The sequence below is a fragment of the Anopheles coustani genome, chromosome 3, assembly GCF_943734705.1.
Source record: "Anopheles coustani chromosome 3, idAnoCousDA_361_x.2, whole genome shotgun sequence".
NCBI lineage: Eukaryota > Metazoa > Arthropoda > Insecta > Diptera > Culicidae > Anopheles > Anopheles coustani.
Genome location: NC_071288.1, coordinates 78,488,940 through 78,503,447, shown reverse-complemented (window position 1 = coordinate 78,503,447; position 14,508 = coordinate 78,488,940). Strand labels below are relative to the sequence as shown.

Below are 14,508 nucleotides of genomic sequence, written 5' to 3'. Positions count from 1 at the left end.
TGAGAGAGATGGAGAAGAGGCGATGGAGAAGCTTGTTTGATTGAACACTATTTAGCATCGCGAGATGGTCGATTGAAAACTGAACCCGGAGCGCGTTTGGCAAAAGGTTCATTGATGTGGATTTAACATTTAAATCAAACCAATGAATGATGCAATCAGAACCATTCACAACGGGCGTCAATTGGAGCAGATGGTTGGTTTTTGCTGCTTTTGGACTATTTATTCTTTCGCCCAATAAACGTTGTGAATGTGAAGTGTTTTTTATGCGTTTCCTCACGCTGCATTCGCAATGAGAATCCAAAAATATTTCTCGTTGATTTCGGTTTGTTATGATTATTTGTCGTCAGCTTCACACACACTCTCAGGCATCTCCTTTCCAGGCAAGTAGGCGAAAGAAAAACCCAAATTGGGTGAGGATTATTTCAATCATTTATCAGGCTCCATAATCCATTCCCTTTTCCCGAAGTGAAAAGGCTCGTTTCCCATTTCGCTCAGGTTTGCAGAGTAGAAAAGGCTTTCGTGGATTGTTTCCGTTCTAATCCCGCATGAGAGTTCGCACGCACGGGAAAGGATTGCATCAGAATATTTGTCTGTCGCGACAAAATGAGCATCCATCGTCCCCGGCCTCACTGGAACGACGTTTTCCGCGGAAAAACACAACGCGTACGGGCGCACCTTTTGGGAAGCTTAACATTTACTCTTTGTTGTACTCTGCCCGTACTCTTCACCCGAACTCCTGCCTCTAGCTTACGGCCTAATCCGTTTGACAAACAACGGTGGGGTTTTCCACCACCGAGTACAGGGAATGGAAAATGTCACCCGACGACAGCGCGGAAAAGGATAAACAAATGTTGGAACGATGCAGGATACGGTAGAAGAGAGATGGCATGCTCATATCGCTCAATAACACGACGAGTGAGGTGGGATTTACATTAGCATGAGTGCGTGTGCTTGTGTGCACGTCTTCACGCTTCTCTAATCCACTCTTCGACGGAAACTCGATCCGGGTCGTTCGCGAAAGTCCTGCGGTTTCTTTGTCGCCACCGAATGTCATGTGTCATCGTCGAACGGCACATTTTTCCACCTGGCCCAAATTTATCCCTTCTCATCATAATCTTGATTTCATATAAATATGCACACACACACACAAGGGAAAAAGAAATCTCTTGTAAAACGATCCAAGTAGCCAGTGACAACAAGGGACCGGGACGAACCGATTACCATGGCAGCAACATTCTTGCATGATTTTAATTGACATTTTTATCCCTTCGTCCTTGGCCTGGCTCGTCCCTCTCGTCCCACTCCCTCCCTTACCCGTAAGCTGCTCACCAAAGCAGAAGACGCTCTTCGGGATGCAGGAAACCGGAACCATTCGGTGCCACCGGTTCGCTTAATAGGAATCATAAATAAACATGTACTTTCCGGGCATGCTGGCCGAATGGCATACCTTCCATTTGCGACCTTTTTTCCTTCTCAAAGAAGCTGAGTGTGGAGATCGGATCGATATGCGCTCGCGAAACGGGCGGACCCAAGCGGAGTCGAAGTTAAACGTGCGGTTTTTCCCCCTGTTGCGCCATAGAACGGCGTTTGCGTAACTGCGTACTTTGGCGTACGCACTCAGAGGAAGAATCCTTCAACGGGGCCACACATTGTACCACGGTCGGGGAGGGGGGAGAAACCAGAAAGAACAAGGAATCCTTGCACCGTGCGACTACGTGATTAGTTCCGGACGAGCGGATCCGTACGGACGCTTAAGGACGTCAATTACACAATCCAGGAGACCTTTGTGTGTGCGTGTATGTATGCTAAATCCTCGCCCGAGCCCGGTTGCGTATTGCTCGCGCACAATTAATTGCAAAACACACGCACAGCAGCCAAGCGGGGCCAGGTGGTGCCAAGGACGGCTCGAAACCGGAGCGCAAAAGGACGCAGATTGTTATTTTAGGAAACGAGGCGCATTTTTACTGGTGACAGTTTGCTTCCGAATCCATGCCCGACCTGGTTTGTCAGTGATGTCGCGTCAATCGGTAATTGTTTTGATAAATTCGTTGTCCACAACAAGATGTCCACGGTGAAGAGGTTTATTTGCCTCACGGTTCGGTTTTTGTGTCGCTCGAATGACAAACCGTTTGTGAGAGAATAAACAGGATTGCAGGATTTTTATTTTCTTTTCTACTTATGGATCCGTCCAAGGAACTATGCGAGTGTATACAAAAAAAAATAAAAGGGATCTTATGCTTACGTTGTTGTTAGTTAATTGAAATGACGGAAATAATATTTTTGAAAAAGTTGGAAAATAAGTTCGCAGGAAGACGTTTCATACTTTACGTAAATAATAAGAAATAAAATAGTGCTAAAGAACTCTTTCTACAATGGAGATCATTTCAAAATCCTGCTGCGAAAGGACCATTTCATCCTTTATCATTTGACAAATAAAAAAAAACAGCGCAAATATTGAAAGTTACAATGAAAAGCAAAATTTGTTCGAAAATGCAAATAATTTAATATTTTTGATATATTTTTGTACAACTTTGGTGTTTTGGTACGCCTGGCGGATTATATTTTTGTGCACATAAAGAATGTATGCTAGTTGACTGGTTACTATCGTTCGATAATAACATTTAAATTAACCAAACCTAGATAAGTGTATATACATAAAACATATTTTACGCTATGGAAAATATTGTAACACTCAAATTAATTAGATACCTAAACGTAATATTAACAAATTGTATATTTACAAACAAACATGAATAAAACACGTGATCATACATGTATGAATGTCCCATTTGTCAAAGAGTAAATGTTATTTCACTGTAATTTCAGATAGATGGATTTATTATTTTATGCTCTAAATTAAAATATTTTTGTTTTCACTAACTCATAAGTGAATCTCATAAAGAGTATGTAAAACAAGACATAACAAATATTTGCAGTGTATTTAGTTGGATTAAGAAACACATATTGAGCGAAAATTTAAAAATATCGAGGTGGGCACTTTTCTGTGCCGGTCACTGTTTATTATATGCTGCAAATGATTAAAAAAGGCTAATTTTGGTGGCTTGTGGATTGCACCAAAATATTAATTATCTTTATTCAATCAATTACAACTGATAAAAGAGTTGTCTTCTAGCGATCGCCTTGATTTCATATCATTATCGTCCTTATCTTGTCATTTCCTGATCGAGACTTGTCATCTGTGACAGCCATCAAGTGTCATCTCGAGTGGAGAAACATAATTTACCATGAATATGAGCTATAATAATATGGATATTCTACAACATTCATTAGGCGAAGTTGGGTTCAGTCGAAACAAATTGTGAATTTTAAACACATTACAACTGTTCAATGATAAAAAGCATAATTGTATTTTTTATTAGTTTAATTACAGGAGAGTTTTGTCCTCTTACAATAACACTGACAAACCCTCGCTATCGATTCTTGAGCAAACAAAAAATTTGCTCGTGTTTCCGCCCGGGATCGAACCGGGGGCCTTCCGCGTGTTAGGCGGATGTGATAACCACTACACCACGGAAACAGCTTGGTTTCAGTGCATTCCTAAACATTCGGGCTTAACTAATTGCACGAGCGCCAACACAAACCATCGCCTCACCCGCACCAACCTTTTAGATTCCCAGTTTAGTTTCCCCACCAACGGCGTTAGGGAAACCAGGAATAGAAGCGAGCGTACACGGGGTCCCTATAGCCTCTTAGAGCTGGCTGATTCAACTCGACTACTCGGTTGCGTCATATTTTTCTGCACCGAAAATACGCTCGCACCTCACTCTATCAGCCGGCGCTGTCGTCATTTTCGAAAATAAGAAATTGATATTTTTGGCAGCCAAGATGGGTCGGGCGAAAGGTTCGCGAATCGCAACAACAGTTTGACGCCAAAGATTCCTCGCGAATATATGCGACGCTAAGCGGCTGATTTGAGCTAATCGTTTAGATAATGTGACAGTTTGTTTCGGTTGATTGATGAGTTTTTTGTTTGTTTTTCAATATGTTTTAATTTACACTTGTAACATAAAGTTTAAGAACGACAAGGCAATTGAGTCATAAGGGCATGAGAGTTATATAAATTCTTTTTAAATTTTTTTAAATAAAGAAAACTATGAACCAATAGAATGTAAATAGAATCAAGCAACCTGCTTTCGCGACTGTGTTCTACACTTCAATAATTCTCAATAATTTTCTTATCAACCATCGCCTATCGCCGGCAAGACATTCTCTTCCGCCACATTGACGTAACCAGCGCAATATAGGATCGCTCGTTCCTACACAGCTGATAAATCGCGACCCCTCCCAGGGAAAGTCAAAGCAAATCAATCGTGCGTGATTGTTTCCGTAACATTATTCATTGCTCCTCCGCTCTTCTGTCTCGTGTTTGCGCCTCGCCCCGTCTGCGACTGTCAATCAACAGCCGTCCAACAACTGCACGGCACGTTATCAGCGGCTCTCGTCCGGAGAGTTTGTCCGACGACCGTGTCACCGTGATGATGCCGGTGCAAACTGGTACAGGGCCGCCGGTCGGATTCGCGACGCTGCGGAACCGGTTTGCGTGCGAGAACCGGCCCTTCGTCCCTGAAGCACGCTCTTTGGCTGTACCGCGAGACTCGATGGCCCGTTTTGTACAATCGAGATCGGATTATCATTTTATGGACTTCCAACGGGCTTTAAAGTGCGAAGGCGGCTATTCTTTGAGCCGTTTTTGCGCCAACAGTGGCAATCGAACGTCACGCAAGTGGCTTATCAAAATGGGGACGATTTCATTGGACCGGTGGCAGTTTTTGAACTTTGAAGTGTCGGTTCAATATTCCTTTAAGGTTGTGCTGTCCTCTTTTCCAAACACCGTTTGCTAGGAAGAAAGAATGCTATAACATGGTGTAAAGTTCGTACAAAAAAATACCACCACTGTGGTCCCTTACACGAATTAAAAATAGCTTTACACTAGCGTTGACTATTATCATATTTCACAACACTACGAATCAGAAAGTAAGTTTAAAGCTGTTAATTTAGCCAATTTTGATGTTCTAAATCTCACATTAGCCTAAAAACATATCCTTATATGACATCGATTGGTATGCGTGTTAGAAAAATAGCAATGATATGATTGTGGGGAATAATAAAAGAGCAGCAAGACTACAAATCTCACGCTTCCTTCGTACATAAAATAATATTCAATAACATAAAAAAAGGAAAGTATAATTGCCGTATTTTATGCGTTACGAATTAGAAAGTAAGTTTAAAGTAGTGTCAATTTACCCAATTTTGATATTCTAAAAACACACATTAGCTAAAACGTACACTTTTTTATTATATCGATCGTGAAAGTGTTAGATAAATAATAACAACGATGTGGTTTGTGAGGAATAATAATAGAGCAGCAGCAGCAGGACGACAAATGTCACGCCTCCTTTGTAAATAAAAGAAATTGTAGGTCCCACCGAGATTTGAACTCGGATCGTTGGATTCAGAGTCCAAAGTGCTAACCATTACACCATGGAACCTGTTGAGGGTATCAGCTTTCATTTAAAATTTTATTTCTTTCTCCCTCCCACGCTAATCCCTTTCCCAAACCCCGAGCCGAGGGCAGCACAGATCCGATTAGATGAAATATATTTGGTGCAGCTTCCTTATCAGTATGCGCTAAGCAAACGGCCTGCTTGATTGACTTGCCTCACTAATCTCTCGCTTCTTTATCTCTTCACCATGTGTACACCTTCGTTACCTGGTCGGAAAACGTCTTTAGTCACCATGGCGATTTGCACAGATAGCTTACACAACAAATAATGGTCACAGTGGAAGACGATCTCCACCGCTATTACGTCTAAACTGATGGCTCACATCCGTTGCAAGAGGGGACATGTTCGTGATATCGGGCGTTTTTGCGATTCGATTGCTTCTGCCGTTTCCCGAATGATTGCTTTAATTAACAATCGATTCTCGATTATTTTTCTGTCCGTTCAATCGTACCAGCTTCGGCAGCAGCTTCGGCAGCAGCTTCTTGATTTCGTACCCCAAGCGAGGGCAGTAGAGAAAGAGGAATTCTGCAAGCTCCTACACACACACACACACATACACTACGCATGATGCATAGGGCAAAGGGATGCCGCGTTTGTCGGATGGTTTTTATTACAACCCCTGCTGCCATCTCCAATCATGCAGCATGCGTCCTTTAACACCCTGCAGCTAATTACCTCTTCGCTCACCTCAAGGAGACCGACACTGTCGACCGCGCGGAGGTCCACAGACCAGCAAAACCTTCTTCGAGGCTACAACAACCCGACGGATGGCCGTGGGGAGAGTAAAGACCGAAAGACAAACAGGGAACACACATAGACACACCGAAGGGTACACCCAGTAGGCCCTGGCATTAATAGCGAGTCATAAAATAATTTACGATAGATAATATGGACTCATTAAGGTAATCACAATAAATGCGACGACTCCAGCGGGAACTCGAAACGTTCTTCGCCGTTTTCTGTCCACCGGCCGCCCATCCTCCCCTCGGTTGTCGTGAAAATCTTCTGTTCTGGCCGTCGCTGCCCGGTTCTGGTCTTTCTCATTTTCCTCTACCATTGCCCGCTCGGGCCAGACACGTTCCCCCAGGACGAATATGTACGAAAAACGAAATGAAACGGCGTGTTTCAGGGTAAGGAGATTTTCTTACCAACAAACGAATGCCGTGAATCATTTGTTCTTTCCGAGCTTTTCGGGGCGAAGCGAAGGGTAAGACAGTCTCCTCAAAACTGACCAATACCTTACAGCCGTTGGAGTTTCTTCCGGGAAGCAGCCAGGGAGATATAATTCCTCCATTTTATGCCGCACGTATCGGGCATAAGGGAATGCGCCCGGAACTTTGGTCGCCTATAAAATAAATACCTTCGATTTAGTACCGAAGACGTTAAACAGACAAAGCACAATAATGGATTAAAACGAACCTCTAAATGATGATACTCCCTACCATAACCGTATCAATAATCATTAAACCTAGCCCTGTCCTGGAGTACGCCACACGACGGAATAAGTCGGGAGCGAATCGGGAAGGAAAAACGTCCCGGAACTGACATTATTCGTACCCGTGTAGCCATTTGTTCCATCGGTGAGGTGCAGGTGGATGTTTAAAATGAATTTCCAACAATCGTCATTGTTTTGCGAAGAAACTTATGTAGGTACAGATGCCTTCGCGAGGATCACAACCGAAGAAAATGGTTAAATGTTTGCCGCTGTAATTCATTGGGGCGCTTAAAATCTTACACAAACCGACGCAAACGGAAACGATGCTTATGTTTGCGGTGACTAATAGCCATTTCCGTACACTTGCACCATAGCTTTCTTCTCAGAATATTAGTTCAGAAACCTATGCAGGTGTTTCATGTAAGTCCTAATTGAAATAATTACCCAACCAGCGGAGACAAATTCGATCGAAAGAGAGGTACAATATCCTGGTATATTATCACTGGAATGATAGGAAGGAAGTAAGGAAGGAAGGTAATTGTAGTAGTAGTAGTAGTAGTACAACATTTTTATCATTTAAGAGTTTTACATGTTTCACTTACAACTTCTAACAATAAATTGCTATTGGTATTCTCCGAATTGGAACCTTAACACCATATTTCAGGCATGTGTGGCGACATTATGATACTCAGTTTTAAGTGGTAACATTTAACATTTTATTTGTACAATACATATAACCATCGGGAAAAAAACTATGAAAACCCTGAAACTTTTCTCTTGTGTAAAAAAGAAAAGAAAGAACAGTTGATTACAAGGAAGTAAAAACCAAATAGAACAACAAACAAAGACCAAAGAATCGAACACAAAAAACAAAGACATTAAACAGGGATCTGTCAAGAAAAGAAAAGTTAAGATATGTAAAGCTGCGGATAGACGGATGCAATATTTCACTGCAATGAAATAAAATTTGACATTCCTACCAAAAATGACAGTGAAAGCAATATTTCGATGGTTAACCTCCCCGTTTGGATCTTTGCAATGTTGCAATGAAATACGCATAGAAATATTGCAATGACTGTCATTTTAGGTAGAAATGTCAAATTTTATTTCATTGCATTGAAATATTGCATCCGTCTATCCGCAGCTTAAGAAAGGTTTTTCACTGGTACAAAAATCGCTCCATGTCCATCATGTTGCGCATTATGCATTTTCGGTCGGGATAAAAATGGTTGCCAATTACCACCGTCCAGTGTTAACGAACCCCAACGGGATGACGTTCTTCATCAACAGAGGACACGCCATTCAGCGACCGTCACTTTTCATTATCTGGCCGAGAATAAACACACTGAATGAAGAAAAAAAAGTCCTGTAATCAATCCTCATTTGCGGGACCCGCGGCATCGGGTGCGTTGAAGTGTGCGAAAACATTACGTGTTAAAACAAACACGCAAATCCTTCACCCCCACACCCTGCTGAAATCTTCCCTACGGCGTTTTTTTTTCCACCACTTTAACGTGCTCTCGCGCCTGGCTGATTAGTATTGCTCTGCATGGAGCTCTGGCTTATGTTAAACAACTTTGACTGAAAAGACAGCCAAACACCACGCACCACCAAGCGCTCACGCCAATGAGCAACCCCTCCAGCATCACGATGCATTTGACTTCACATTCGTGGGGACAGTTGATCCGGACAGCACATGGCCGTGCACGAACGCAAGATGATCTAATTTCAGAGCCAGCACATTTTTATACGACTTTATTGGCCAACTGTCAGTTGCTATGACAGCTCGTTCACGGCGCGAACGAACCAAACACTCGATTGTTAGCGTTCAAACCCTCCATCGAATGCATGCCGCCCTACGTAGGCAACCACATTGGCCCGGCTGGAAGCAGCAAGCAAAGCCGGCCACAGTGAATTTGTATCACAATTAATCGCTTATTTAAATTCATCATGATCCGGTTGAAGTTCACCCATTCTCCACCCCCCTGGTGGTGTGCTCTCCCGTGCAGTTTGTTTTCATTTGCACGTGCGCCCCGAAAGCGTACGGATTAATGGACGAACCAAAATGGTCGTCGCCCGGCAGCACTCAGCAGCAGCAAAACAATAAAGCCTCCACCCCTGCGCGCGCCATCACAAAATCCAACAACGACGGTCCAACATGGTGCCCATGGCGAACAATAGATGTTTTTGTTTGGCACGAAGGGGCCATTTTTATTTTTCGCTTTACTCGGTTCTGTATATGATGGCGGGGAGGGCGCGGGGTTGAGTGAGCTGGAATCCGATTCGTTTGTGGAAGGATTATCCCGAACTGGGGAGAAACGGAGGTGCGGTGGATGGTCACCTAGCGATGATGGGGGGAGTCACTGTGATCAAGGCCCCAATCAGTTAAATCCGATCGGACAAGCGTCGGAACGTCTATTTGCAAAAGACGGGAAAAAGAGTGTCGGATTATCGAGTACAGTTCAGAGCAGTCAAAGGATTTACTTCATCACACAACAACAAAGTGCCATATTTTATGCTTTTTTGTTTTAGAAAAAAGAATACTGCGTTCTAGGAAAATACATCATTACTTTACAGTAGCATTATCCTTATTAAGAAAAATAAGGAAGCGTTTTCTTATTGAATAAATCACAACAAAAATAAGCCTTCGATCGACGAAATACACTCGTCGACATGTTTATCAATAATCTCTTCGAACAGAAAATGACATTATCTTCATTTGAGCAAACGAGAGTATTCCAACCACACATCAATTTAATAAAAATCAAAATAAAACTGGATAACCCACGAACAAAAATGATAGAATGATGAAAATGACAAAAACACATCTTGATATATAGGTTAGAAGGAAACTTTTGTGAATACTCGAAAAAAATAGTCTACTGTTTGGAAATTATAACCAATATTTTATACTGAAACAGAGTTCGCCGAAATAGAGAATTTTTATTTCGTACGACATTAGCACTTATTTGCTCATACTTTCGTTTAGTTGGACTTCCGAATATTTGTGAAACGACAAAAGATCACTAAAATCTCATTTACGAGTTAAGTGATACGTTTTAAGGTCACCTAAAATCTGCTTTTCAAATTGAACGCTTACATTAGCGCGATAATTAGCCTGGAAGTGTTTGAATCAAACCTAGCAATCACTTTTGCCAGTAACGAACTGTCGTATGTATGCGCACAAGCAATGTTTAATTATTTTTCGATGTAAACAAATGCACATTAAAACACGCCAACATGGCTTCTTTTGTCATGTTCGCTTGTTTCGTAGCAACACGTCATAATTGAGCGGATTTTAAATTAAAATGGGCTTTCGATCGCTGAACATTCGGAAAGAAAATACCGTTTGCATGCAGCCATCGCTGGTTTGATTGTTCAAACGGGGTTTATTGTTGCACTGGCAACACAATGGCAACCGCCGCTGGCTGTATGCTGCGTGCAACGTGAAAAACATGTGTGTGCATTTTATTTCTCCAAATATGTAAATAAAACAAGAAATAAAAGGTTGCAGAAATAATACGCACAAAAGCGGCTGTAATGCATGTTGGTGAAAATGGGTGTATTATGTGCGTTCTTTTTTTGTGTTTCAGGAGATTTTCCGTCCGCCGAATCCGAACAATGATTGCTACATGCAAATGGGACGTACAATACATGATGCCATGGAGATTATCTCGCAATCGGTGTGTGCGATGCATTTTACCAATGTTGACGAAGCATCCCACATTCAACTGCAAATGAGCAGCCAATCGATGCGGTTCGATGCTATTCCAGATCAGAATTATGCAATCCGGCTGCCGCCCGCCGATCCATCCCTCGACCCCGGTTACATGGTTCCATCGGCGGCACACACACACACACACTGCTTGATCGTTGTGTAAACCACCCTCCCACTGGGAGGGGTATAGACACACGGACTCAAGTACAGCGAGAGGTTTGTGCCTATTAAGCCATTTATCAGTCAGTATATAATTGCGGAAGAGTGAACAACAACAACAAAAAAAAAGCTAAAATGCAGATAAGCGTGTGCTGGAGTGCGAATGAAGGAACTGAACGCTCTCGGAGCCACCCAGCCTCTTTGCCGGGGGGTGAGGTTGGAAAACGGATGCCTCGCGGACAGCAAGAGCGGCTGGCGAACGAACCGGCAACCGGCGAGCACTAGCCAACGAACGGACGGGCAGCCAGATAAGCGCTTAGTCAAACATCTGGTCTGCCTTGCGAGGGGGTTGGGGTTGGTACGGCACCTCCTTTGCTCGCGACTCCCGTTGCTTCCCGTCCCGTTCCCTCGCACGCGTTGTTTAATAGGCGGAGAGAATCTTCGATAATTGGAGTGCTTGTTTATTGATAAACATGCTCGGTGTATGTGCTGTAGTATTACGTGTACCGAGCCGCTCCCCTGGCCGGACATTCAACGTCTTCCTCTGGCGCTGGGTGTGCCCAAACGCCATGGACCAGGGCTTCTCAATCACAATGACCACCAAATTTACATACTCAATCAACGGTAAAAAATGATAGCGAATGAAATTGCAACGACTGTTATATATGTAGCGTTTCGGCTACAAACGATGTGTTGATATGACTTCGACTTAAATGGTTTAAGTTCTTAATTCGTTTGTTTTGAACGATTAGTATGAACGATCTTTGATTTTGAACGATCTTTGTATTACAATCACAAGCAATTTGCTTGTTTGTACGTATGTTTTGTCCGAGTTTGTTTCACTATCAAAACATCATTTATCAAAAAACACGCTTTTGCATTTTTGAGCTGCGGTCTTCTGTTATCTAATATTTTATAATAGTTCCAGTTTTCAACTAGATGCAAATAAAATTGATAAAACCTCACAATCATTACTTAAACGTAGGAAATTTATTTGAAAAGCAATTTTGCGGGATTAAAAGTCACCTATCTACAACATTATAAAGTAATCTGGAGGTACGTACTTCTGTGTTTTCAATAGTTTTAGTTTTCAACTAGACATAAATAAAATTGATAAAACCTCAAAATCATTACTTAAATGTAGGATATTAATTTAGATATCAATTGTGCATGATTAAAAGCCACCTATCCAAAAACTATACAGCAATCTTTAAACTACAATAGATCTCACATACTATCTAGATTGGTTTGATTAGTAGTTTTGCAATTTTTTAAAGAATTGTTCTTAAACAAACAACATGAGTTATAAAGGAATCACATTATTTCAATTATCCTTGATCGAAATATGAGAATTTCTTAAGTGCGTGTTAGTCCACAGTTTAGTGGAAACTATAGATCTAAGATTCGCATGTTAAAGTTACATTTAATTTAAAAAATCGTATTTATGTGCACCGCAATAAAAAGCTGCTTGAGAAACACTGGCCCGGACTATGCGAACGCACATGTATTTATATTCTTGATCTCGCTATGTTTACCGACCTCTCTGTTTCAAGGCATTGTAAAGCTTTGATTAAGTCCACAACGTTGTTGAAGTCGCGGAACGATGCCTAGGCTAGCAAGCAATAGAAGCTTGTGCTTGTGCGTGAGTTATTTTTGAACGGTCGTGCCGAAATCGGTAGCGCTTGCGATCCCAAACGAACGCAGCTCCATGCACACAGGTAGCGTGGCCGAGCGGTCTAAGGCGCTGGTTTAAGGCACCAGTCACTTCGGTGGCGTGGGTTCGAATCCCACCGCTGCCACACTAGAGTTTTTGTTTTTGCATTTTTAATGCAAGAAAATAAATCAAACGCTAGGTAGGTTGCAAAGAAAGCTAAGAAAGTTGATTTGTAAAAACAAATCCTTGCTACCCATTTGGTTTTCTTTTTAACATTGTTACACAAAATGATTAAAGAAACATCATCCTAAGCGTCTTGTCGTGCAAATAATTCCTTGGTAACCATTTACAACACCCATCCAATGCCGCCACCGGTGCTTCAAATTCCGACCGCATGTACACGAGTTTCCATCAGTCCGGGCACACATCATCCCTCTAAATCGCCAACATTAACTCGCGTTACACAATTTTCCCATCTCCTCGGCTCAGTTTCTCAGCTCCCTGGGCATCAATTATCGTTTGATCACTTTCGTCGCCCCATCCGCTTCCCCCCGCGTTCCCGGTGGACCGGGGATCAGCTCGACGGCGCAGTAATTCTTTGCTTTGCGCTTCCAGCTTTTTCTTTTCGTTTTTCCCTTTTACAACGAACATGATGATGGTGGCAGATGCAGCATCGTTATCCAAAAACCGCACCTCCACCACCACAGCACCGACCCGGAGCGTTTGCGCCTTTCGGAATCGCTCCGGTAAACATCGTGCGCCCATGAATCTGTCATCAATTTATGTTTCCATATTTTTTCCTTCCTTTGGTTTTTGAGTGATATCCACACTCGCGGAACGCTTGCCGGTGGCGGGACGGTGCGTACCGGGGGGGTTCCTGGCGTCAACAGGAAGCCAGGATCATCCCCATCGCGCCGTGAGCCGTCGTGAGCGACGACGCCGTCATGATGATGAGCATTTGCGAAACGATTTCGTCAGGTTTCATGTGGAAAAAAAGGGAATGCGAAGAAAAGAAGAAAGGAAGCGAAATCCCTGCGAGTCAAAACTCATTTCGCAACACATCGTGTGCTGCTGCTGTTGCTGCCGCCGCCGTTTGCCACGTCTTTTATAAGGCCCGTGGTAACGCGTTACATTGGCCGGGGCTTGTGCTCCTTTCGCCCGGGCGGATTTTCCCTTCGCTTCACAAGCCGATTAATTCGTCTCCCAACCCGGGCGCTTTGACGCTCGTATATTCTATTTTTCCTTCGCATCAAGCATCTAATGTCGCTCGGAATGTCCTCACACCAACACACATACACACACGCACAAAAGGCGATGTACATCGTTTGGCGGTGGAAATGAGATGAGATTAAACTTTTCCTTCGCTATTTCTCGTTTCGTGACTTTGTACTTTGTCGTTATCCAGCAGCGAGCGAGGCGTTTAAGAGTGATTTTTATTTCAAAAGTATGACAGTTTTAAATCAGGACAAAAATAAGAAATTCATTCAACGGTTGCACTGAACCATTTAAGGAAACGGCATGGAAATAAAATGGCATCCATCAGGCTGCTTATTACGTACCATTGGATGACCGGAGAAACCAAGACGACTTTTACGGCGGCACGGTATACTGCCTGCAAGGTCGTTACCGGCAGGCGAAAAACTGGCCACCGAACCGGAGGGGGGTTTCGAAATTGAGGAAAAACGCCGGCCATAATTAAACCGTATCACGTGTCACTTTACGAGACCGAGCTTGGGAGATGGAAGGTTGGTGGAAAGCGAACACCTTCTGCTCTCACCTCCGGCGGCCGTATGATAACATCCATTTTATCGATTCGGGCCCAATGAAACGGGAGCTTTGGCTTTCGGTGTAGCAAAGGAAAAAAAACCCGGCGAGCACAATTTGATGCTGATGGGAAATTCCATCCGTGTCACTCGGAGCAGACACACCGGTGGGATTTAATAAAGCACACGTATACGCCTACACGAACCCGAACACCCATAAAAACACACAAAGCCAATCCTTTTGCCAACAATCG

The 14,508-nt window shown here is 43.0% G+C and overlaps 3 non-coding genes across 3 annotated transcripts; 1 reads left to right on the top strand and 2 right to left on the bottom strand.

The window, feature by feature from the left end:
- Positions 1-3,465: 3,465 nt before the first annotated feature.
- Trnav-aac (transfer RNA valine (anticodon AAC)) lies at positions 3,466-3,538 on the bottom strand. The gene has a single exon. It is a non-coding gene; the product is annotated as a tRNA-Val (tRNA).
- Positions 3,539-5,438: 1,900 nt separating this feature from the next.
- On the bottom strand, positions 5,439-5,510 carry Trnaq-cug (transfer RNA glutamine (anticodon CUG)). Its single transcript has one exon. It is a non-coding gene; the product is annotated as a tRNA-Gln (tRNA).
- Positions 5,511-12,554: 7,044 nt separating this feature from the next.
- Trnal-aag (transfer RNA leucine (anticodon AAG)) lies at positions 12,555-12,636 on the top strand. The gene has a single exon. It is a non-coding gene; the product is annotated as a tRNA-Leu (tRNA).
- Positions 12,637-14,508: the final 1,872 nt, after the last annotated feature.